We start from the raw sequence: 25,706 nt of genomic DNA, 5'->3' as shown, positions 1-25,706 counted from the left end.
CCAGAAGCTCGCCTGAGGATGAGATCCCTTCAATGGGCTCTAAAGACTCAATGGTTCCAGTTCTCAGGTGAAATTACTGATCTCCTTCAGATTCCAAACAAGGTTTGGCAGGATCTTCTGTGGTGGACTTGCACAGAGAACATGCTAAAAAGAGAACATGTTTGGCAACCATGGCCGGAGATTACAGTAGTGACGGACGCCTCACTCATGGGGTGGGGAGCTCATGCCAACTATCTGACAATCAGCGGTCATTGATCTCCATCGGAGTCCAAACTACACATCAACCTTTTAGAGCTGAGAGCAATTAGACTAGCGCTGAAGGCTTTTCTGCCATCTGTCAGCGGAAAACATTTCCTGATAATGACGGACAACACAGTGGCCATGCATTACCTAAACAAAAGAGGATGGTTAGGGTTACTATCCCTGTGCAGAGAGGCAATGCGGCTCTGGTATTGGGCAATTCAAGAAGGAATCTCCTTAACAGCAGTTCATCTAGCCGAGGAGGAGAATATGATGGCGGACGCTCTGAGAAGGCAGAGTACGGTGTCCCACGAGTGGGAACTGGCTCAGGAAGTCCTTCAGGAGATCTTCACCCTTTGGGGAACCCCTCAAGTAGACTTGTTCGCGACTGGAATCAACCGAAAGTGCGAAAAGTATTGCTCAAGGGAATTTCCCCCGAGAGGAGCCTTAGGGGACGCGTTCATGGTGGAATGGAACTTCCCACTGGTATACACGTTTCCTCCGATTCCGGTAATTCCTCAAGTCATCAGGAGATTGAGACGGTTCGGAAACCACATGATTCTAATTGCCATGGATTGGGCCAGGAGAATGTGGTACCCAGACCTTCTAGACATGTCCATCTGCCCTCCATTACGTCTTCCTCAGAGAGAGGACCTTCTCTCACAAATTGAGGGCCAGGTTCTCCATCCAGGGGTCAGAACTCTCAACCTTCATGCTTGGTATCTGAAAGGCTGAGATACAAGGATTGAGACCTTTGATGACATCATGGAGGTGTTGCTTTTGGCAAGAAGGCCAGCAAGAAAATCTCTGTACCTTTGCCGCTGGAAGAAGTTTTGCAACTGGTACAGGGAAAAGAATGTTGATGCTTTTCTGTGTTCTATCCCAGAAGTGTTGTCTTTCCTCTTGTCCCTGGCACATAGAGGTCTCAACGTTGGGACCATTAAAGGTTATCTTGCAGCGCTTTCCATTTTCAAGCGTTCTTCGGAAGAATGTTCCTACTTTAAAATTCCTTTGATAATACAATTCTTGAAAGGGACTCACCAATGTGTTCCCTCCTTCTCCTTTCCAAGTCCCAGTTTGGGACCTTAATCTGGTTCTGAAGTTTTTAATGTGTGCCCCTTTTGAACCCTTGCACACTTGTCCATTAAGATTACTAACGTTGGAAACCGTTTACTCCTATGTTCCGTCCCCTTTCCTCCATATTTGTGGGACATCTCTCCGTCCTGTGGGACGGGACCGGAGCACTTTGTAAAAAGCATCCACATTTTTTAAAAAAATGTGTCCCTTCTTTCTTCGCCCATCAGTCCTTTTCTCCGCTCCATCGGGGCCGGACGCACTTGCATCCTCGGAAGATTTTCTTCCCTTTTTTCCTCTCTGACTCTCGCTAGCGTTCGCTTACTAGTCTGTCTATGTCTTTCAAGTTAGACTTTCCAGATTGTTCATTGTGTCACAGTCGCTTCGCGAGGATCCCCATCCTCTTTGTTTAGAGTGTTTGGGTCCGGAACATCGTTGGGACTCCTGTTTTTACTGTGACTCCCTTTCGGTCTGGGCACTTCAACGTTGGTTGGAGCGGTGGGAGGAGGTGTTCCGACAAACCCCTCCTTCGCATTTTCAGGCGTTCATCGACGAGAAGAAGAAACGCCCGGTAAGTTCTTTACTTTTCAGAGGATCCCGGCCGGGGGATACCTTTCCGGGTTCCTCTCGGGCTGGGAGGGGCGTTGATCGCTCTGCCACCGGGGTTCGCCCTGAGGTGCCCGTTGGGCCTAATAATTGTACCAGAGTTTTCTCTGAGGGTCTCCGTAAGGGGCCTGTGGATACCGGAACACGCTCAGAGGCCCCTCCTGTGGGGGCTGTTTGTAGACCCAGTTCTACTGAGTCGTGGGGTACCAGAGCTCGCTCAGAGGCCTCTCTGTCGGCTTACCTCAAAAATAAGACCGGGGTGCGCCCCGAGGCCTTGGTGGGGCTTGCTGTTACCGAACGTATGTTCGAGGCCCGCGCAGATAAGGCTGTCACCGGACGCGTGGGTCCGAGGTCCCCCAACATTTCTGGGAGGCCTGGCAAGGCCTCATCGGTGAAGACTTTCTCACCGTTACCGCTCTCGCGACGACACCAGATCTGTTGAGGGGGCAAAGAAGCAAAGTTCTTCTTTTACCGGCAGTGCCGAGGTCCTTCCTTCGAAGGCTCAGTTGGCGGTTGGTATGTCACAAAAACATTCCAGGCCTCATAGTACCGGCTCTGCCGAGGTTCCTTATGTTAAGGCTTAGATTAAGACCCCTGATCCATCGACGGGGACCCCTGCCTCACTTCCTCACGTGCCGCAGTTCCCCTCAGATGAGGACAAAATGGCGCCCGTTCCCGCCACGACCACGGCGGCCATTTTAGGGGCTACCCCTACAACTACGCCATCGGCCTCTGGTGTAGGGCTCGGTCCCTTGGGTGAACCTAAGGTCCCTTGTGTGCATCCTTACCGGTCGGTTTATGATTGGAACGCCCGGATGCCTCTTCCGCACAATGTTTCATTGCCCGCGGGGGCGGCTCCTTTGATTTATGTGGATACGTCGGAGGAGGGGCCGGTGTGGCACCCTTCCCCGTTACGGCCCTGGATTTGTCAACCTCATGAGAGGCCTCCTCAGGTCCCGAAACAATCTCCTGAGGACGCCTTTTTCGGTAAATTTCAAGCGCTTTTGCGCACCGACCCCATGAGGGAATATTTCAAAGGGCTTTTCAAGGAGATTTGCCCATCTGCGCCTCCGGCTCCACCCGTTCCTCCGGTGGTTCCGCCAGCACCTCCCTTGCCCGTGGTGCCTCCCCCTGCTCTTCCGCCTTTGCCTCCATTGTCCCCAGTGGACAAGGCAGTGCCTGACACGGCTCAGCAGGATCCTGACCTGTCAGATGACCTTCAAGATGATCAGGACAACAAGGACCTTCCCCGCTCTATCAGAGCCTTTCATGACCGGGTACTGGACATGATGAGTTTCTTAGATGTTCCGGTGCCAGAGGCGCCCGCTCCGCAGGAGGGCGTGCGTTCTGGGGCGTTCACCCTGTCTCCCTTGGAGCGTACCAGCCTGTTCCTGCAGAAGGACGTTCTGGCCGAGGTCCGAAGAGTCTGGGAAAAGCCACACTCGGGACTTTTTGTCAATAAAAAGATTGACGCGAGGTACAGGCTGCATTCTTCGGAAGAGGTGGCCCTGTCGTCTTGTTCGCCTCCCTCCTCCACAGTGGTGGCTGCGGCTATGTTGCAATCCAGTCCTGCAGCATCCTCTTCCATAACAACTTCTCGACCGGTATGTGCTCCTCAAACTCCGACAGACCTTACCACATCCGCATGTTAGCTCCCGCCAATATCAACTCAGCGTTGGCCTGCCTGAGCTACAAGGCTGGGTTGGCAAAGATTTTCCTCCCTAGGGAGTCCAGGAGCTTGTCCTCCTTTCCCAGCCAGATACGCTCCTCCTTGCAGATGGGCGATTGGCTCAGCGTTGTGGATCTTCAGGATGCGTATATGCATAGCCTGATTTGGAATCCACACAGGAGATATCTCCGCTTCTCTTTGGGAGAGGAGCACTTCCAGTTCCGGGTGCTTCCTTTTGGCCTCAGCTCGGCGCCGCGTGTCTTCACGAAGATGATGTTGGTGATTGCGGCTTATCTTCGTCTCCAGGGTATCCATGTTTATCCTTATTTGGACGACTGGCTCTTACGCAGCCCTTGTCCGCTGGCAGCAGCGGGAAACCTCCAGTCTCTCTTTCAGCTCCTCTTCCATCTTGGGCTGTCGGTGAACTGGCGGAAATCCTCCATGACGGTCTCACAGGACCTGATCTTCCTGGGTTTTCGTTGGAACACGATCGACTGCAAAGTGTATCTGACCGGGGACAGAATGGCGGATCTGTTAGCCACGTGTCAGATGTTTGCGCAGTCGGAGAGCATGTCGGCCTGGTGGTTCCAGAGGCTTCTGGGCCTCATTGCCTTGTGTGTACTGGCTCTTCCTCTTGCTCGTCTCAAAATGAGATGGACCCAGATGGCTCTTCAGAGTTCATGGCGTCAGGCAGTGGATCCGGATTCCATCCGGATTATGATTCTGGATTCCATGAGAGTGGACTTGGATTGGTGGTCATCTCTCAGCAATCTGTCTGGAGGTGCAGGGTTTCAGGACCCGGCCCCCGCGGTGACGATCACGACGGACTCCTCCCTTCTAGGGTGGGGTGCGACGTTAGATCTCCTTCAGGTCTCGGACCTCTGGTCGCCTCAGGACAAGCTCCTGCACATAAATCATTTGGAGCATCTGGCGATCTTCCTAGCGCTCAGGGCGTTCAGACCGCTCATTGTCAACAAGGTGGTCCGCATAAGAACGGACAATGTGGTGTCAATGTATTACATAAACAAGCAAGGGGAAACGAAGTCTCCCCCCCCTTGTGGACCTGTCCATCCAGATTTGGGAGTGGGCCGTGCTTCATGGTGTCTGGCTGCTTGCAGTGCACATCCCGGGCCAGCTGAATGTCACAGCGGATGCCTTCAGCCGGCGGACAGTGGTCAGCTACGAGTGGGAATTGAAGGCAGAGGTCCTCTCATGGATTTTCTCGCGCTGGGGCACACCGGAGGTGGACCTCTTCGCTACGGCAGTGAACAAGAAGCTTCCTCAGTATGCCTCCAGAGGGGGGCTGGGAGCCTCCTCTCTGGGGGATGCTCTCGAGATTCCATGGCACAACATGAGAGCTTGCGCCTTCCCGCCTGTGCCTCTAGTTCACCGTGCAATTTGGAAGTTGAAGAACTCGGCAAACTGTTCCCTGCTACTCATAGCCCCGTGGTGGCCGGCCAGGTTTTGGTTCTCAGAACTTCAACACCTGTTGGTGTATCCGCCGATCAGGTTACCATTTACTCCCGATCTTCTTCACCAAGGGGAACAACAGATTTGGCACCCCTCCCCACAATCACTCAGCTTGGTGGCATGGTGCCTGAGTTCAAGTCTTTAGAGCATCTGAGTTTGTCCGTGGATAACATGCGAATTATGCAGGCAGCCAGGAAACCCTCGACCAGATCTCAATACAAGAGTAATTGGCTCAGGTTCTGTCATTGGTGTTTTGGAGAAGAAGTTGGATCCGAGGGTGGCCACGATTGACACAGTCCTGTCCTTCGTGTCCTCCCTAGCAGAGTCAGGGGTTCATGTTCTGTCATGCAGGACTTATCTCTCAGCGGTTTCCGCTTACCTTTCTACAGGCCTGTGTTCTTTTTCTCTAACTAACCCAGTGGTGAAGAGGCATTTTGCTGGCTTGACACGCCTCTACCCTACGGTTCGTAATCCGCACCCGCCATGGGACCTAAATGTAGTCCTGACGGCGCTGTGCCATAAACCCTTTGAACCAATGGCTACGGTGGACCTCAAGTACTTGTCTTGGAAAGTGTCCTTTCTGGTCGCCGTTACGTCTGCGAGGAGAGTGAGTGAGCTCCAGGCATTGTCGGTGGAGCATCCTTTCTTGGTCTTTCACAAGGACAAGGTAGTCCTTCGGACAAACCCAGCCTTTCTACCGAAGGTGGTGACCGAATTCCATCTGAATCAGTCGATCTCCCTTCCGGTCTTTTTTCCGAACCCTGCCTCAGAGGCTGAAAGGGTTCTACACTGTCTTGATGTCCGAAGAGCTCTTAAGTTCTACCTGGACAGGACTTCCGAGCTTAGGAGTTCTTCTCAACTTTTTGTGACCGTCGGTAACCCTCAGGGCAAGCCGGCGTCTAAGGCAACTATTTCTAGGTGGATCGCCGCCTGCATCACAGAGTCTTTCACCGTCCAAGGGCTGAAACCTCCTAAGGGTATCCATGCATACCTGGTGTGGGGCAAGGCTGCCGCGGTTGCTTTTCAGAAGTATGTCCCCTGGGAGTTCATTGCTAGGGCAGCTACTTGGGCTTCCCCATCTGCTTTCTGTAAGCATTACTGTCTCAACATGAGCTCAAGAGCTGACGCTCAGTTTGGTCAGGCTGTGCTGAAGAACTTGTTTCAGTAAGGGGTATTTCCATCCACCCGTAGTTCCTGTAAGGAGTGCTTGGGAATCTCCCACAAGTATGTAGGAAAGGGGACGGGACGTAGGAGTATTACCAGTTTACTCACCGTAGTGACCACCTTACTCCTAGTCCATAGTCCCCTTTCCTCCATACGCCCGCCCGCCGTCCCCTCTAATAAGGTTCCTATGTTATTGCTAATGGGTCTTTGACCTGGTGATAGAAAAGGACTGATGGGCGATGCGCGGGGCGGAGCCAAGGTGGGCAGGGTTACGGCCGCGTGCCGGACCCCGCACAGGAAAAAGGAGGGGCACATTTTTGAAAAAAATGTGGATGCTTTTTACAAAGTGCTCCGGTCCCTTCCCACAGGACGGAGAGATGTGCCACAAGTATGGAGGAAAGGGGACTATGGACTAGGAGTAAGGTGGTCACTACGGTGAGTAACCTGGTAATTCTTGGTTGCTTTAACATCTGCACGAAGACTGAGCGAATTGCAGGCACTGTCTTCTGGGCCACCCTATACTGTGTTTCACAGGGACAGAGTTGTATTGAGGGTTAAACCCTCATTCTTACCTAAAGTTGTGTCTGATTTCCATTTAAATCAGAAAATTATCCTGCCCGCATTCTATCCTCCACCTCATCCCAGTAAGTAGGAGGAAAGATTGCACAGGCTGGACCCGAGAAGAGCTCTAAGCTTTTACATTTCTAGGCTCTTCAAGTTTAGAGTGGATAACCAACTTTTCATTGGCTACACCAGAAGGAAATTGGGTCAATCGGTGTCAAAACAAACCCTATCACGTTGGATTGTGCTTTGCATTTCAGAATGCTACAGATTGGTGGGCAAAGATCCACCAGAAGGCTTGAGGGCCCATTCTACCAGAGGCATAGCCTCTTCAACAGCCCTTCAAAGAGGTGTTCCCATAAAATCTATTTGTGAAGCAGCAACTTCTTCATCGCTGCACATTTTTTCTAAATTCTATAGTCTGGATGCTTCCTACTCTAAAATGCTTGCTTTTGGTAAAGCAGTATTATATTCAGCTATATAATATTAAAAATCTACTCCCTCCCCCAGAGAGTTTTCTACACTGCTTTGGGAGTCTATCTAAGATGAGGAATATGTTGGAGGACACAATCCATTCGAAGAACAAGTTACTTACCAACTGGTAACGTTCTTTCGACTGGATGTTCCTCAAACGTATTCCTCATCACCCTCCCATCCTACCCCTCTGTAGATTTTCCGGTGTTATTACCACTTCAAATCACGCAAGGCTGACACCTGGCTACCTACACTATCTATACAGCAGAGGAAGAGGGGAAAAACAGAACTGAGGCCAACGGGCGCTGTGCGTGCTACTTGTTTAGCCGATGACGTCACCCTCGATGGAGGCCTTCGAGGGACTTCGACTCGACGGCATCAATGCACGGCGCCTTCTGCCGAGAAAAAATTTCCGAAGCAGCTAAAGCTGGGCGAATACATCTAAGATGAGGAATACATTCGAGGAACATCCAGTCGGAAGAATGTTACCTGTTGGTAAGTAACTTGTTAATTTAGAATCAGGGAGCACCACACCACTTTCCAAGAGTTGATAATATAGAAAACTCTGGAAAAAGAGAACTATGAAATGTGACTCTTTTTGCTGGTTTTGGAATTCTAGTAAACCCCAATTGTTTTGCCATAATGACCAAAGTCTCAAATTGTGTAGGTAAGATGGAGGAGAATTCACAAAACTTGCTGGCATAGGCAGCACAGTTCCAGCATGTTAACAGGAAATTCTCAGGCAATGGGCGTTTGAATATACGCTTTGATCAAATAATGGAACGTTTGTTGCTGAAAAGTCTGCAATATCATTGTCCAACTGTAGTAGTCGAGTAGTAGTCGAGTGATCGTAGTATCAATGCTTTATATGGAATGAACTTGATCAAAAATGTTGGACGCTCCTTTAGAGTTGCTGCTAGAGGAAAAGATGTGCTCAATCAAACAGGCTAATTTTCTTTTCAAAATATTTTCAAAATATTTCTTTAAAAAGAACTATTGCCAGTTTGAGCTACAGTAGATCAGATGTGGATATTGAAATAAACTATTTTCGGTCTCAATGGGGAATGGCACATTTTCTGCAGTGATCTCATTGATATACCAACTCTGCATATGTGTTTTTTGCTTTGTTTGTTTGACATGCTTTATAGGGTCAAGAGAGTCAGAAATGTTTTAGTAAGCCATATGAGAAGAGCAGTATATTCTGGGGGCAGTTTTAGCGGCATCCAACGGCGGGTCGGAGCATAATAATAATGCTGCAACTATATCCAGACCATGACCTTCTCGTCGTCCCCATAGGTGGGAAGGGGAAATGCGCATGATACCATAGTTAAAGTAGGAATGTCATATTGGTCTGTCCAGATGAAATGTAGTGGTGGACATATTGGAAATGGAGCAGGGTTTTCAATGAAATCAGTTTCTTCAGGCCCACCACTGATGGCAAATTGCAGTACTCCAAACATGGATTAAAATCACTGTTAATTAAGAATTTGGCACATCCACCCATGAAGGAAGATTAATCTTGAATTGACTTCCTGATTTTGCTAGAGCCTGTTTCAGAGTGCTCTAAAATATAATTCTACTTGCTTTCTCATCAACCTGCTCTCAGTGATCTTATAAAATAGGCAAGATTTAGAAAGCTTCCTACCTCTAGAAGACTTTACGTAAAAAGAAGGTATTGGGAGCATGTCACAAGATTGGGTGATTGGCACTTGTAAATCTTAATGGAGAATTACGCTCACTGCACAGTCTTATTGAAAATAAAATAAAACTGTAATTATTAGTTCAATTCAATGTATGACTTTAATATTCTGTTTTCAAGACTATGCACCTGACCCCGCTTCTATAACTGGCACTCACAGACAAGATGTGTATTACCGCTTTCAAAATAAAACTAGTAGCACTGTTGAAAAGATTCTCAAGTGCCAAACAGCATTTCCAGTTTACATCCTCCAATCCCAAACCCTTTCTGCACAGGGATATGGGGAAAGCAAGCCTCCTATGCCTAATACAGAACCCTGATTTATATGACTTATTCAGCCTGTGCGAATACCTGTGTTTATTACCCTTGACTCTCCCCTCAATTCATTTTGCCTGATCTTCAGCTTCTGCATCATTATCTCACCCTCAGCTTGCTTTACCTTGTATGTCTGCTACTTCTTACTTCAGCGACCCTGTCTTCTGCTCTCATTGGCCTTGTTTTCAGCCTCTGCTTCATTCTACCTCCACTTGATTTATGTTTATGCTACTGCCTGATTGAGCTTGCATTGTTTAGCCCATTGCAGCTTGCCTTAAGTCCAGCTTGCTTCTGCTAGCTTTATGTTCTGCCAGCATCATGACCTGGTTCAGTGTATCTGCCCTTCAGTGTTTGTCACAAGCTGCTTCAGCTCACCTTGTTTTTGACTACTGCTACAGCTTCCCTTGTATTCAGACATACATATCCTACCATGTTTCTCTTATTTTGAAGGCTCCATGCTGTCAGTACCAGATGTTCACACCTTGCCTGATCTTCAACTCCCGCTGCAGCCTCTCTTACCTGCAATTTCAGCTTACCTGGTCTTCTGCCATACCACAACTTGCCTGAGCTTTACCACATGCACTACCTTGGTCAGGTAATCCTGTGTTCAACCCTTACAATAGCTTGATTAAGCTACCCACTCTGCTACATGATGTTTATGATTATCTAGTCCTCTGCCCATGCTACAGATTGTCTTCATTTCAGGCCAAGCAGCAGCTTGCCTAGTTTCAAATCCACTGATTCACTTTGCCTTCTCTTTAGTTCGTGATCTGGTTTGCTTCAGCTCACTTTCTTTTCAGTCACTAATCCAGTCTGTAGCAGCTTGCTTGATCTTCAATGCAGGCTGCAGCCGTTTGATATATGCCGGTAAACCATAAATCCCTGCTCGTGGCCCTATGGAAACTACACAAAATCCAACTTTTTGGCCGCAGCCCATGTCCCCTGTCTGAAGCCTTCAGACAAAGTACGCAATCCGGGTGGGTAACCACTGACAGACAAATCTCATTGATACCACAAGTAAACAAGAAAGTAAGTGCCATATTGGGTAGCTAGAAATATAATCAGTCATACGTACAACTGACAAATGCAATTCTTTCACCATGGGTCGACTTCTGCAGTGCTCTTTATCTTGCCCTACCTAAATATACTTAGATTGTAATATTGTAAATAATTCATAACCAGATGGCCAAGATACTTCTCAAACTGTTTTAAAACTGTCCATACAGTTATACACACCTTGGCCTTGGAAAAAGATGCATTGGCTGTGCATTCCAAAATGTATAAGGTTAATGCCTTTCTGCTTTGCCACAACACCTACTATCTGAAAGGATCTACTTTTCGTTCAGCAGATCTAAATCTTCTCATCCCCCTAAATCTCATTTGGAAAACGGGGGTTATCGCATTTTCACTGCCCAATTAGTGTCCCTATGGAAAATTCTCCCTGTTCAAGTTAGAAAAGAAGAGAATCATTAGAAGTACAGGAAATCATTAAAACATTTCTGTTCAATGCCCAAAGAAAGAGGTAGTAATATGGTGCTATTTAATTTCTCCTCCTAATCTTAATCCCTTGCTGCTACAGATGGCTTTTTCTTCTTCACTTCCTTGTTACATTCTTTTAAAGCTGGTTTTGTATTCACCCCCTGCTACAGCCTTCTTAAGCTTGTCTTTTCCAAGTCCTGCCACAACCTGCTTTGCCTTCTGATGCAACCTATTTCAGCATACTGTGAGAAACCACAGGTTGTCCCATCTGCTAGTCCGCTATGGATCTCTCTCTCACGTGGCCAGGGCACGGCCATCACCTTTGGATCCAGACCCTGGGGGTGGACCAGTGCAGGGGGACCACCTGGGTGAGGGGTTTTCAGGGAGTGGGGGTGAGACAGCTGATGGTGAGACACGGTATTCTCCCCTTTTCTGTTCATCTACCCCATCCTATTTTGTAGGATTTTCCGAAGTCCCAACTCCCCCACTCCCTTTTTATACAAACACTAGGCGGAGGAAGAGGGTGACTGAGAGTAACTTGACTAACTCTCTCACATCGTACTGGACATGTCCCGTTAATCGGGTAAGGGAAAGTCAGGAACTTTGCACTAAGTGCATTCACCTGATACCAGTTAGCTCTCCTCACACAAATAAACGGCAACCCCTAAACACACACTCTGAGCAAGGCAGAACACCAGTGCGAGCACAACTTCTGGTACGAAGGCACATCTACTGGAGCATAGCAACGAACCAAGGAATGAGAGCAGCGGGCCGAAAACCCCAAGGGTTCCCTACTGGAGGCTGTTGCCTCCGATAGACCGTGAAAGACATGTGGAGAAGGCCAGATCCCACAAGTGAAGATTGCATTGTGTATCAAGGACGCCATCGACCCTCCTGGGGTGAACGGCAGAGTGGGGGAGGCAATGCCAAGCTTGTGGTACTAACCTTGACTTTTGAATTGAAAATAGCAAAACAAGAAAGAAGCGCACACAGCCGGTGAAGTAGCAACATTGTATCACAAGTGAAGGCTGCACGCGTGTGGATGAGACGTGAAGAAAGGCAGACCTGTGAATTCACTTTGAAGTAAAGGCAGCTGTGTGATCAGCGATACTAAGTAACGGAGTGGTGCGGTGAAAGGAAGTAGCCCAGTCAAGTCTCTGTGAAAGGTAAATTGTTTGAAGGTAAAAAGCAAACAAACAGCAAAAGTGAATTAAGCGAGAGTAAACGTGAACTTTGAGTCAAAGTGGTCCTGCAGTGGTCTGTAAATAGTGCTACGCACATTCGAAAGTCTTCGACATCCGAAAGGGGTGCAAGGCCGATTGAGGGAAACCCGAAGTATAATAAGCTTGGCGAAGGGAGCCCCATTGCAAGTTTGTGTTGATCTGTGATGTGAGAGGTCTTAGTCCGACAGAGGGGGGCCTATGTGAACGGTCTGCTGTAAGGTCTGAGCCCGGCAGAGGGGGACCTTTGTGAACTTTACGCTGGAGTACAATTTTGAAAGTCAAGAAAGACTTCAACGTGGAAGGCCAGGTGGGCCTCAATCCACGGTTTGGAACTGCTTAGAGTGCCAGAAACTGAGCCAGAGTGTGTCATCCTGCCTACAGGACAGCCATTCTCAGTGAGGTTTAACGTGACGAGGAGAGCTGGTTCAACTACCTTTATTCTTTTGAACACTGATTTTTCCTTTGCGCACATTTCTCCTTTTTACACTTTTTGTACAGGAGATAGCGCAGGCATTAGGTTTTTGTTAGCATAGCCCATTTTGATTTGACGGACTCCAATAGGACTGTTGATGGTCGAGACTACTCTCATCTTAGTTATAGGGCAAAATAGGAGCTTTTCCAACCCCAACATTTTCAATAAAGGTTTTACAAATTGTATCCATTGTGTCAGTGTCATACTTGTGATACCATGCCTTCCCTACAAACCCATGTTTTCAGCCTTGTGCTGCAGTGCACTTCAGCTTGCTATTTCTCCAGCCTTTGCTACTGGCTGCTTCAGCTTTCCTGGTATTTACTTGCTATTATTTGTATTTGTGGTCTCAGTCTCTTCTTTGCTGTGGTTACATTTCAGTGTTTCTAAGTGTTTTCTTTGTTGGACGTGTATTATTTTGGACATTATGGTCATGTTTCACATGGTGTTTCCAGGGTCTCTGCAATGAGCACCAGCTTGATGGTGTTGTCTTTGTCAGTCTATGTTTTGACTTGCTAATATCCATTGTTAGATGACCTCAGTTTTATGTCTGCTTCATGTAGTTTTCGAGTGTTATGGGGGGTCTACATGTTGTCTCTTTTGCATGTGGTAATTTTTAGGCTTATTCATTCTTGTCGCTGGTTTATTAGTGGTTATGTTTGAGGGATTCAACATCTTGTGACTGCATTCTGCATCTTATCTCTGATGCATGTAGTTATTTCTGAATTTCCTTGAGCCGGGTCATATTCAGTGCCTGTCTCTTATCTCTGCTTGATGCTGTTATTTTTAGGGGTGCATGAATTGGTGGTTTCATGTGGTTATTTTTGTGAGAAATTACATACTGTGTGATCTGGATTTTTTGGGAGATCTCTAGATCTTGGCTTGACTATATGTGGCTATTCGTGGGGGTGCCTGTGTTTTTCTCTGCTTAATGTGGTTATACTTCAGGGATTGCTACATCTTTATTCTGGTTGGTGGAATAAAATGTTGATGCTGGAGGTAAAACCTGCACCCCAAGGCCATACACATAGTATAGCGGAGCAGGAATATTGGCGGTAATTCTGTTACCACCAATCTTTTCCCCCCTCTGTCATACTTGTAATGAGGCCCAATATCCTCTGTTTTAGAGGTGTTAAGGCACATATTATCATGTATGGCCCAATCCTGGTTTATTTGGAGGAGTTCAATGATATGCTTATTCTGATCAGGTTCTCAGTACCTGAGAATAATCAGTGTTTAATGGGAAAGATTTTGAGAAGAGTTTGATAATGTCTTATAGGGGTTTCATGTAAACATTAAATAGTGATAAGACTAAGATTGAGCCCTGAGGGCACCACATTATAAGGGCAACATTTTTGAGTTCAAGTTTCCCAATCTAATCTGCATTGTGCTATTGTCAAGATAGTTGTAGTTGTCAAATAGGTAGGGCTCTACACATCTTTTCGCTGCTATAGCTTGCTTCTGTAAAATACAGTGATACGTGGGGGTTGGAGGGCTACGTTCTGTCTCTGCTTGGGGGGGCTTCCTGTATGCTTTTGTATACTTGATAAATTCAACTGTGGGGGGGGTTCACACTGTGCTTTCTATATTGCTTGACTGCTCCACGTAATCCTTAGTGGTCTGTGTTTTTGCTTTACATAGTTCTTTATGGGGGTGCATGTGGTCGTAACGGCCTATACCACACCTCTGCTTGAGGTGGTCCACTTTGGGTTTCTCGAAGACCTTTCTCTTCGTCCTTGGGTGTCTTGATGTCCTCCTTGTTATAGTGATTTATCGTGTTTCTACATCTTGTCTCTGCATGATGCGGTTATAATTGTAAGATCTTTGCGTCTTATTGATTCTGATTGGTAGAGTCTATTATCTCTGCATATCAGGTTATTTGGCCGGGGCATGTATTAACATAGCTACACTATTGGATGAAATAATGTACTGTTGGGTCTTGATTTTTTGTGCAGATGGTAAGAGTGGTAAGATGGTAAGAGTGTATTACTTGCAGCAAAAGCTATCATTTCTCTACCATGCAATCTTCATCATGATTTATAACCGCTACTCCTACCAGTCCAGCAGCATCTTCAAACACTTTAAACAAATGGATATTCCAAGGCTCAAAATTGAGATTCGAAGAGCAGGAGCTAAAATCAGCTCCTGGATGTCAGGCATCACCAAGGAGGCAGGAGCCACCCATGCAAGGTGTTCAACATTGAGATATTCTTCAGTAGTATGGAGCAAATTGGTATTGAGAAGATGTTCAATGCCAAAGGCTCCGACAGACATTTTTCCACCTGCACCAGTTCCAATACAAAATCTATTTTAATTTCTAGATCAATTAGTGAGATCTCACAAATCTTAGTTTAAATTAATTTCCAAACATACAAAGTGCAACTGAGTGAACCAACCTGCAGATGCCCCATGGTCTGCTGATTTGATGATACAATCAGGGTATCCAATTACAGGGGCATACAATACAGCTGTTCTATTAGGAGAACCAAAAAGCCACAGTCACTTTCCGACGCAGAGAAACTCGGGCCTGCCGAACCTTACTCACCAGATGACATTTTGCATAAGTTGATAGATAAACAACGGGGGTTTTAAAAATGCAAACCATCCCATCTACGGAAATAACATTTGCTATTTTTGAGATATTAAAGCTTCCAAATACGTTAATGTTTAATGTACCCTTTTTGTCAAATTATATGGAGCTGGCAAAGGAATTGTGGTTCAGACGGGCTACTACTAGAGCATGTCCAAACGCACGAGAGAAACAACCAAGTGCTCCTTTGGAGGTTCCACTTTTTCTCCCATACTAAACTACAGTAGAATCAATTATTGTGTCTGCAGAAAAAAAGATCATGTTACACATCTGGAACATCAGCATCAAGTCCTCTCGATAAAGATGAAAAAATGATTGATCACCTTGCCAACAAAGTCTATAATACTAGTATCCTAGCAATGAGGGCACCAGTCATAAAGCTCTTTCGGGCAGGTATGGCAGGCTCCTGTAAGACACATTTCAAAACATTCTGTACCATTTACTTCCAAACAAAAACAAGAAGGTTTAGATCTCTGGCAGAGGGAGAAGTTGTCTTCATCCACATTGTTATATCTGCTGTAGATTAGGCTGATTTTGCATCAAGAGACACACGTGTCTTAAAAGGAAAAAGCTGGAGCATTTCACACAGAAAGAAAAGCCAGACTTTATGGGGCTTCAGGAAACACACTTGCTGCGTAAAGATCAGGGTAGATTAAAATTGCGTGGCTTCGACCAGATTCTCCATGCCTCAGGTCAAGGTAAAACAAAGGGGGTGGCCCTGGCTATTCGGAATACAGTGGGCTTCAGAGTCTGTGATGTGACTAGAGATAAGAAAGGGAGGTATATTGTGGTCAGGGGGAAGTATCAAGAGGCCCCGTACACAATAGCGGTAGTGTACGCTCCTAACTCCGGTCAAGAGCAATTTCTGCAACAGATTCTAAAGGGATTAGAAGATCAAAGTTGGGGTCATATTGTCCTAATGGGGGATCTGAATATCGCATGGGACAGGGAGAAGGATGGAGGCGGGGGGAGGGGGGGAGCCGTAATGTCCGGGGAGCTGAAGGAAAGGATTGGCAGGATGGGGTTACGAGATGTTTGGAGGGAATTGAAGGGGGATGAGGATAGTCATACTTTTCGGTCAGGTGTCCATGGATCACAATCTAGGATTGATTATATATGGGTGCCAGTAGGCCTAATGGGGGGCATTCAGGAGGTATTCACTGGTCTAATAAGGGTAGCGAACCACAAAATGGTCTCTCTGGTGATGGAGCTAGGTCGGAGGGTAAAGGGAATTTGGGGCTGGAAATTACCAGGGGCCATACTGAGAGACCCGGAAATTCGGGGGCGTATTGAAGAGAAAATCAAGGTCTTTTTCGATATCAATAGGAAGGAGGATACTGCTGAGGGTATATGGGATGCATTCAAGGCCACTCTCAGGGGGGAGCTTATTGCGATATCGGCCCACCGGGTGAAGCAATTACCCAGCTAGAGGCAGAAGTAGAAGCGGCTAGACAGGCGGCGGGTGGTACCACCTCCCGGAAAGCAATGCGGGACAACAGGAAAGCGGTGGGGCAGCTAGAGCTTCTGCGTATGAAAAAGGCGGAGGGAGCCCTACTAGCTGTGAGGCAAAAGTATTATGCTAAGGCTAATAAACCAGACACACTTTTAGCGTGCCTATTAAGGGGCAAAAAGGCGAGAAATGCGATTACAGCATTGAAAGATTGAAAGTAGGTTCAGGGGATCGGGTTACAAGGCAGGAAGAGCTACAGGAGGCTCTAGCGGAGTACTATGATTCCCTATACACCTCGCAGCATCCCCGCAGTGATTTGCAAGAGCAGTTTCTGCAAAAAGTGCAATTGGGGGAAATTAGTAGAGAAATGAGGGAATCCCTTAATCAAGAAATCTCGGAGGAGGAGGTATGAGGTTTGATAAGGGATTTTCCCGCACACAAAGCCCCTGGCCCGTATGGCTATACTGCTGCTTTTTATAAGTTGTTCATCTCGCAGCTGGCCTAGCAATTGACGTCATAATTCAACTCATTCCGTCATTCAGGTAGGAAGCTAAGGTCACCCTCATCCTTAAACCAAATAAAAACCCAGAAGAGAGAACATCTTACCGCCCTATAGCCTTGATTAATATCGACGCTAAGATTTATACTAAGATCCTGGCGAAGAGACTTGACTCCATCCGAACACAATTAATACACCCCGATCAGGTCGGGTTCATTAGGGGAAGGCAAACCGCTGACAATATCAGGCGAGTGGCCCATATAGTTGAAAAAGTGCAGAAAACAAACACTCCCGCGGTCTTGGTGGCATTGGACGCGGAAAAGGCTTTTGACCGCGTGGAGTGGGCTTTCCTATTCCGTGTAATGGAAAAGGTGGGATTTGGGGGGGAGTTTATGACAATGGTTAGGGCCAATTACCAAGCCCCTACGATTAGAGTGATGGTGAATGGGGCAGCCTCGAGACGGATACATCTGCAGAGAGGGACAAAACAAGGTTGCCCGCTCTCCCCATTACTTTTTGCGATCTATCTAGAACCACTTTTACAAGCAATCAGGGAATCCACTGAGATACGGGGCATTCCCTTTGGGGGGGAGCAACAGAAGGTTGCAGCTTTTGCGGATGACATGCTGCTTACGTTGTTGGCTCCAAGTGAGTCACTTCAGGCTAGCATGACCCTGCTGGATACTTTTGGAGAAGCCTCAGGATTAAAAATCAATGCTAACAAATCGGAGGTCCTGAACCTAACGTTAGGAGCAGCGGAACGGGATAGGCTAAAAGAGAGCACTCTCTTTCAGTGGAGCCCGGGAGGGATTCGTTACCTGAGGGTGAGAATCACTGCAACTTTAGTAGGATGGTACGCGGCCCACTTCCCCCGCTCCTTAAGACAATTAAGAGGGAATTCTAGAGGTGGAGAGATCTTAGGGTGTCATGGCTGGGACGGATAGCCGCGGTTAAGATGGTCACACTCCCACGGCTATTGCATCTATTTCAGGCGATCCCTCAGCCGGTTCCGGCGAGCTTCTTCAAGGAGCTGGGAATGCTGGCTAGGGGATTTATTTGAGAAGGGAAAAGACCCAGGGTGGGGTCCAGGCTACTGATGGCGCCTAAGGGCGAGGGAAGGTCTAGCGCTGCCGGATTTTCGGCGATATTACGAAGCAACACAACTCCGCATTATTAGGGAGTGGTTGAAGGGAGAAGGTACACAAAATAAGCTATGGGTGCGAATGGATAGGGCAGTGGCGCACCGTAGCTGAAGTGTTGTGACTCCCGAAGGCGCATAGACCCCGTCTTCTTTATCAGAGCTCTATTACCAAACCTATGGCTGATACTTGGGACAGGCTGGCGGGTCCTAAGGGGATTACCACTTTCCCGTCTCCCTTTACCCCCATTTTCAGTAATGGGGATTTTACCCCGGGATTGGAGAAGGGGGCTTTTAAAAATGGCGGGAAGGAGGCTGTAGGAGACTGTGTGTCATGTTCCGGGGTGGGGAATTGCTATCCTTTAACGACTGTAAGAGGGAATTTGCTATACAAGAGGGCGAAAGACTCCGGTATGCGCAGATAAGTCATTGGGTACTACAGCCAGGGGTCAGATTGGTGGCCACATGAGACCCAACACAATTTGAGAAACTCCTACTCACCAATGACAGAACGAAAGGTATCATTTCCAACATTTACAAAATTCTAGCTGCCGCATATGCAGGAACTAAATGGGCTTACATACGGGAATGGGAACGGGTTCTGGGACGTGAGATTGGTAGGATGGAGTGGGAACGGTTGTGGAGGAGAATACCCAAATTGGCCAGAGGCATGGTATAAGATACTACTCGGGTGGCATTATACTCCTGCCCGGCTTCATAGGTTTTACCCTACAATATCAGGGACATGTTGGAGCGGGTGTGGAATGGCAGGTACTGCGGAGCATATTTGGTGGAAGTGCCCAAAGATTAGACCCTTTTGGGGAGAAATACGGGAAGCACAGGAGCAAGCTTTTGGCCGGGGGGACGACAGAACTCCAGCGTAAATCCTCTTAGGCATTCGAGACGCCTCGGGGATAGGGGAAACTAGAGGAAGGGAGAAAGCAAAAGCAATTCTGACTCTGGCGGCTAGGCTGTTAAATAGCGCAAAGATGGAAAGGCCCTGAGGTCCCTAAGTGTCAAGACTGGCTTCGAAAGACTTGGGAAATTGTTGCTTTGGAATGGGCGACCTATGCCATGAACGACAAGGTGCAGACCTTTGCGGCGGACTGGGGGGAAGTACTGAACGTGCTTAAGGATGACTTCAGGGTGATGTGGTGCCCGTAGCGTTTGACACTATTGGATTTACAATGAACACAGAGTTGCAGACCGGTTGGATGGAGAATTAAGAGATTTAAGCTAGTCGCTGGGGGGGGCGGGCGGAGGGAATGTTTTTTCACTTTCTGATTGTTCTGTTGCAAAATTCAATAAAAAGAGTTTACAAAAAAAAGAGACACGCGTGTAGGCTTTCATTTAAAATATTCTTATATTCTGGAGTAAAAATGACACATTACAAGCTACTAGCCAAGCATAAACAGTCACTTGCCCCTTGGCATGCAAGTTTGCCGCATACAAACACCACACCATTTCGTACTCAGTAACGGTCAATTATCATTCGCCAGTTGCTAGTGGCAAGTGCAAATTTGGAGGCCTTTTTTACCCAACTAACTACTTCAGAAAGAGCTCAAATGTTATTCGCAAAAAGATATTCTGGATTTGCCATTTTCGGGGGGGTGGGGGACGGGTTCATTAATTGGTGCTCAGGATGAGGGTGAAAACCGAATTGGAAATCCTTACATCAGTGGGTATGCTGAACAAGAAGCCATCTGACGAGCATTGCTACAAATCTGAAGCAGTTAGAAAGCAGAATTATTAGAGGGTTAAATCACCCGATCATCGACATCAAAAGTGTAAGAAAAGATGATCTACTAGGCTCCAGATACGATTTTTGAGTGAGAGACTTTACTCCCTATTTTTGACGTTGGGGATACATGATTTTTTAGGGAGTAAATAAAAAAAAATGTATTTCCAATCTCTGTCATTTAGTCAAGTACAGGACTATTTTAACTTTAAAACAGGTATAATTTTATAACCAGACGTCTTAGCACGTAGAGCTATGCAAAATATGCAAAAAAAGATGATGGCTTGCCTTAAACTTACTCTTCGGATCAGATAGACATATTAGCATATTAGAGCTACGTCCTGTGCACTACTCTGTTGCTACCACTCTTGTGTGGGTAAAAAAAAAGCAGGCGTCGGCATCGTTGCTGAGAGTATTTGTCAGTAGTTTTTAGGGAGTAAAGTTGACTGGTACACTGGTTATCTGTAACACTGGCAATTGGCTCCTGTAAAGCAGCACTAAGTAAAGCCTCAACTCAGTCCTCAAAATCCCAATGTCTGTCCCTGCCCCTACTGCTCCACCTTTTCAGCACCGAGGTGGGAGGGGGAATTTTAAAGTATCATCAAATCTTGAGAAAAAGGACCAGAGAGGTCTGGGTGCTCGGAATAATTCAAAATGGATACACAATTCAAATGTACAGTGTTCACCTTTCCATGTTGGAGCAAATGGCACTGATTGTGAGAAACAAAAGGAACAGTCAACACAGTTCCAGCCTATCAAAAAAGAGAAAAAATCACCTGGTGGGTTGAGACCCATTCTGGACTTGAAGTTTGTCAACAAATTCTTAAAGAACCAGTGATCGAAGTAAGCAGGAACGGTCACAAGCGGTGTTCCACTACTTTTATTATTTACTGTTAACAGCTCCACTACTTTTTGCAACCATTTTCACCATTCCAGAACTGTTCTGTGAAAAGTTAAAGCACACTTCTCCATTTAACCACCGGATATCAGTTACTGTTACACTGAAATCTGTTTCAACTAACTTAGCTGTCAACCAGCATGAAACACTTGACAAATGTGTTGCAAGTTGCTCCCTTCCTTCGTCTCTTTCCCACACCGGTGTCCCGGTTCCACTACTTTTTTGGTACACTCTATCACTGTAATGAACACATACTTTGTATGCTGTGCTCACAACAGACAATACCTAACATTCAAAAGGAAGATTGGATGAGCACAGTACACCTTCAGGACACCCAGTTCCATATTCCAGGTTCATCGACTAAAAGGAGGTATCTCTGGTTTCAAGTGGGAACCCAGAGTTATCAATTCAAAGTGCTGCCAATCAGCCTGAAGTATTTCCTGTTTTTTCTAAATATATAGCATTGGTGGTTGCTCATCTAAGGAAGCCAGTGAATTCTCATTGAACCCTAGGTAGATAATTGGTTGATTAGAGTGACAACCTTCAAAATAGCTCAAGGCTTACTGAAACGCACAACTACATTTGCTCCATACGCTGTGAATCATCTGCAATTCCCTCCAAGAAAGTATCGTTTTAGGCCCTATTCTGGACACAGAAAGAGAAAAAAGTACTTTCTTTGGTGAAGAGATTCAAATCCTTGCTTCAGATCATCTTTTTCTAAAGAACCAATTTTTGCAAGCGGGATGACAGTCAATAGTGGGTGGCATCTTGTATTTTCCTGTTTTGTCATGCCAAGCCAAATACGAGATCCCTGCCGGTTTGTCACGATGACCAGTGGCATCAATCATCAGGGGCGTGGGAAGTTATGATCACACAGAAGCAGAGGACTCACTAAATTGTGGCACAAAAACCAAATATTATACAAGTAATACATTTTATATCAAACACAAGCAAAAGTGACCATGGGCAATGATGTATCTCTTCAAGGATGGGGTGCCCATCCATAGAAGACAATTCATAGGCCCTGGTCTCCAACATGCTGAAACTCAGAGAAGTCTGTTTTGCTCTGAAGGCTTTGACACTGATATTCAATCCTAATACAAACCAACTATATAACATTAATGTTTTATATCTGGAAACCGGGAGCAACCAAACCTCTCCCTCTTTCAACGGAAACTCAGTCTCAGTGGGATTAGACTCTGCATGAAGATATCTCGATAACAGTGACTGACATACCGGGACAAAAACCCCACAGTTGATACACTAACTAAAAACAGTGCTTTGTGAAGATTACAAGTTTGGTGCAATAAATATAGAAGTAGTCAATTCCATTATTAGTGAACAGGGTTTTCTGGAAATTGACTTGTTTGCCACTGAAAATGCAAAATAACCAAACTTTATATGAAGGATCCTAGAGCAAAGTTCTTGTATCATTTTCTGTTCAGGGAAATGTCTTAACTATCTTTCCTCCTGTACCAGTGATGGTACCTGGATCGCCTTTCATGTCACAACAATTAGTTGAGATGGCTGCTCACAGCACACCTGCTTTCCAGTTTGCAGGTCAGGGCATTAAAAATCACTGAGTTTAGCAGTCTGGTTCTTGAGTTCTTAAAATATGCTAATTTAGATTTGCCTCCAGTTTGTATGAAGATCATTAAAGAGCTAAAAATAATGTACACAAAGAAGACCTTCGTAACCCTTTAGGTAGATCAGATTTTTCATTATAGAAGAGGTTTTTGATCTTATCTTCTGCGTCTGCTTTGTCAAAAAGCAGTTCTACCCTAAATTCTTCAACTTCCAAGGTAGGTTGCTGTATATTTTTCATTAAGAGTTCACGTGTTCACCATTTAGCTTGTCGGAAGAAGCAATACCAGTGTTTCTTGATCACTATTCTTCTGTTCATGGATTTCTTAAAAGGGTTTTTTAAGATGTTCCTCCTGTCAAAAGACCAGCTCGGGATTGGGGACTAAATGTAGTTCTTAATAATGACTTGTCCTCTGTTTGACTGCATACATAGCAAAGGTTTGTGAATTTAAAATGTTTACACAGATGAACCCGAAAGGATTTTCCTAACCACCAGACACAATGTCAGATTTTCATGCTAGTCAACTAACACAGTACTAGTTCACTAATAATAGACCACTGTTAAGTCTAGAAAACGTGTGGCCTTAAAAGGGTAGCACCCAATTCCCTAAGAATCCTTTTTAAAAAATAAGAGAAAAAGCAACTGGTTTTCAGTATTTATATTCTTTGATATTTTAAATTATTTGCTTGGATGGATATATTTTCAGAAACGTGTTTCTTGATCCTGCTCAACCCAGTGGCAAATCCTAGCTGTCATGAAAGCAGCCATTATAATACAAATCTATCTCTGCCATGGAGTAGAAATGTGACCTAGGGCAAGTGCATTCAGCTCCCCGTGCCTCAAACTTTGGTTCTGCCGCTTAGAATGTGACCATAAGTGAGTGACTTCACCAACATGTGCCTCTAGCCTTTGCTGTGGGAACACAGGCAAGTCATCACCTGTCAGCTGCCAGTATTCACCTAGCCATTCCACTCTGTCATAGCAGGACACTCCTTTCACACCAGAGGTGGCTGGCTACACAGGGAGAACATTGTAGTTTGGGTCTGTACTGTGAAGAAGTAATTGTGGCAGAGGGTTGCTGGTCTACATTTATGATAGCTGTGTAGGGCTCTTGGCCAAACTGAGATGTGGGGTGGGGATAATCAAAATGAGGGATGGCAGGAGACAGCAACCCAACAGCACCTCAGAAAAGAAGCAGCTAGATCCCAGCATCAAGCAAGGGTTTATCTGGGCAGAAAAGGAAAGGGTAGGAGTGACAGGAAATGGGTAGACATAGAAGTTGAGAAGCAAGAGAAAGCAAGAGAGGAGACAACAGGTATATATGTAAAAAAAGAGGTACTTTCTGACTCACAAGCAAATTGCCACTTTCAAACTCTCTCTACTTATTTTCTTCAACACATTGACTGCCATCCCTCCCTCAACTTCAACTGCCTCTACCCTCCCCTCTCATCATCCTACATTTATGGCTAACAGTGAACATGCCCCTCTTAAGCGGCCTGACATTTAATCTCTTCTACCATCACTACCCACATCCCTTTTCCTCAATCCCTCCATCTACCTTGCTTCCTCCTCCTAAATCTCCCCTTCCTCCAGTCATCTAACCTGTGTTCTCCCTATATCACCCTCTCCCATCCATTCTCCCACCCCATCCATTTACATCACCCTTTCCCTTTTCAGCTACACCTCTATCATTGGCCTTTTCCCACCACTACCTGTAATTCCCTCAATCCTCTTGTATGTCCCTTTATCTATCTATGCCCTTCTTTTCCACCACCCCCCTTTTATATCTCTCCACATTGTTCTCTCCCTGCTCTGTGACTCTCTAGTCCCTCCCTCAACTTCTCTCTTCCCATCTCTATACTTCTTTCCCTAAGTCTCTTCTCTTATTCTAGCCTGTCACCCACCCACCCTTCCTTCCTTCCTTCCACTCCACCTCCCACTCTCCCTTTACTTGCTTCACTCCTTCCACCTTGTCTTTCAACCCCGTCCCTTGTCTCCATCTATTTTTATGCAAACCTGGCCTTCTCCCATATCCCCATGTTTCAAACCGTGCTCTTCACCTCTACCCACCTCTTCCTGTCATTTACCTACTTGGCTTTCATTCATTGGTCTGCACATAATCTCTGGTGGTAATTACATCCTCTCTGGTTCTCTAGTACCAGCTTCACAGATGTCCATTTTCTCAAGGATAATTTAGGATTGGCCTCAAGACGGATGCCAATACGGTGTTGATTGATCAAATCCACCCAGGTGTTTTAAAATACAGACTCCCACCTGGCTGATGGGATCCTTGCTCAATGACCAGATAAGAGTTTCTCTGTGGAAGAAAAGAAACATAAGCTACCTCGAAATGAGTCGGTTAGCCGCTTCCCAGTGCAAAGAACCTTATGAGGCACCCAAAATTAATTATCTATTCCTTCAACAAAGACCTGTTAGAAACACTAATAAGTTGTGCTTCAGTGGAAGAAAGGAAATCTCTCAGGGTTGACATTAGTTTCTTGTACCACAACACAGAGGGCGGTGGGGATCAGATTGCATTCTTGACAACTGCTGTCCTACTTTAGTAGGAACAATCTGTTTGGACTTTGAGTACCAGTCCAACCCAAACCTTTGTCCAGGCACAGGAAGGGTTCCAGATGTCAGGGTTTCCATGTGGTGTGGGTTGGCACCTAGGTGTCCACCTTGTAGGTCTCTTCCTAATAAATATTGCCTGGGTCCTCGATGTTGGCAGCAAGTCTCAATCATGGGATGGGATCAACTGGCATAGTAATTTGAGCCAACCAATGCAGTGGAATGTTTCTACTTTGATAGGCTCACGAAGGAACCATTTACAGCATGTGTACAATTGACACCAATTACCAGGATCGGGAGGCAGTTCAGATGAAGTGATTCAACAAAAGTCTCAGAACACAGACTTTCCTGCTTGCGGAGGACGCCATACCATAATATCACTCCCTCATTATGAAACCTAGATATCATTTCAGGACAATGGCAGGGGTGATATTTGTCAGGGGCATAGATCTCAGTGTCAAAACCTCGAATTGTAGGCTGGACTTGCATACCTCCAGTTTATGGAATAAGTTAAGCTACGAGCCAAAGCTCTTGTTTGAGGAGTTTCAGGCTGGCATCACATCTTTCATGGCTTCCTTACCCAAGGTCACCATACCATTGCAGGCTGACATCAGCCCTAGACCAGTCTCAGAACCAGGTGGACCATTTTAGCTTCGTCAGAGCTATGCATCTTGGCCTCACCTCTAGGAGGTCTTCAGAGTATGTCTATAACTGTGCATGCCTGCATTTGATTCAGGGGGTGTCTTAGGCAGATCACCAGAGCTGCATAAGCTTTTTTGTTGTAAGAACAGCTG

General features: G+C 46.1%; 2 protein-coding genes across 2 annotated transcripts in view; one reads left to right on the top strand and one right to left on the bottom strand.

The window, feature by feature from the left end:
* THTPA (thiamine triphosphatase) overlaps window positions 1–25,706 on the top strand; it is a 1,084,607-nt gene that overhangs the window by 391,182 nt on the left and 667,719 nt on the right. The gene's annotated exons all lie outside the window — the stretch shown is intronic.
* The window catches only part of ZFHX2 (zinc finger homeobox 2), a 394,460-nt gene that overhangs the window by 31,822 nt on the left and 336,932 nt on the right, over window positions 1–25,706 (bottom strand). The window lies entirely within an intron of this gene.

Source organism: Ambystoma mexicanum, chromosome 13 (assembly GCF_040938575.1).
Source record: "Ambystoma mexicanum isolate Mex_15411 chromosome 13, UKY_AmexF1_1, whole genome shotgun sequence".
NCBI classification, from domain to species: domain Eukaryota; kingdom Metazoa; phylum Chordata; class Amphibia; order Caudata; family Ambystomatidae; genus Ambystoma; species Ambystoma mexicanum.
This window is presented reverse-complemented; position numbering and strand designations above follow the sequence as displayed.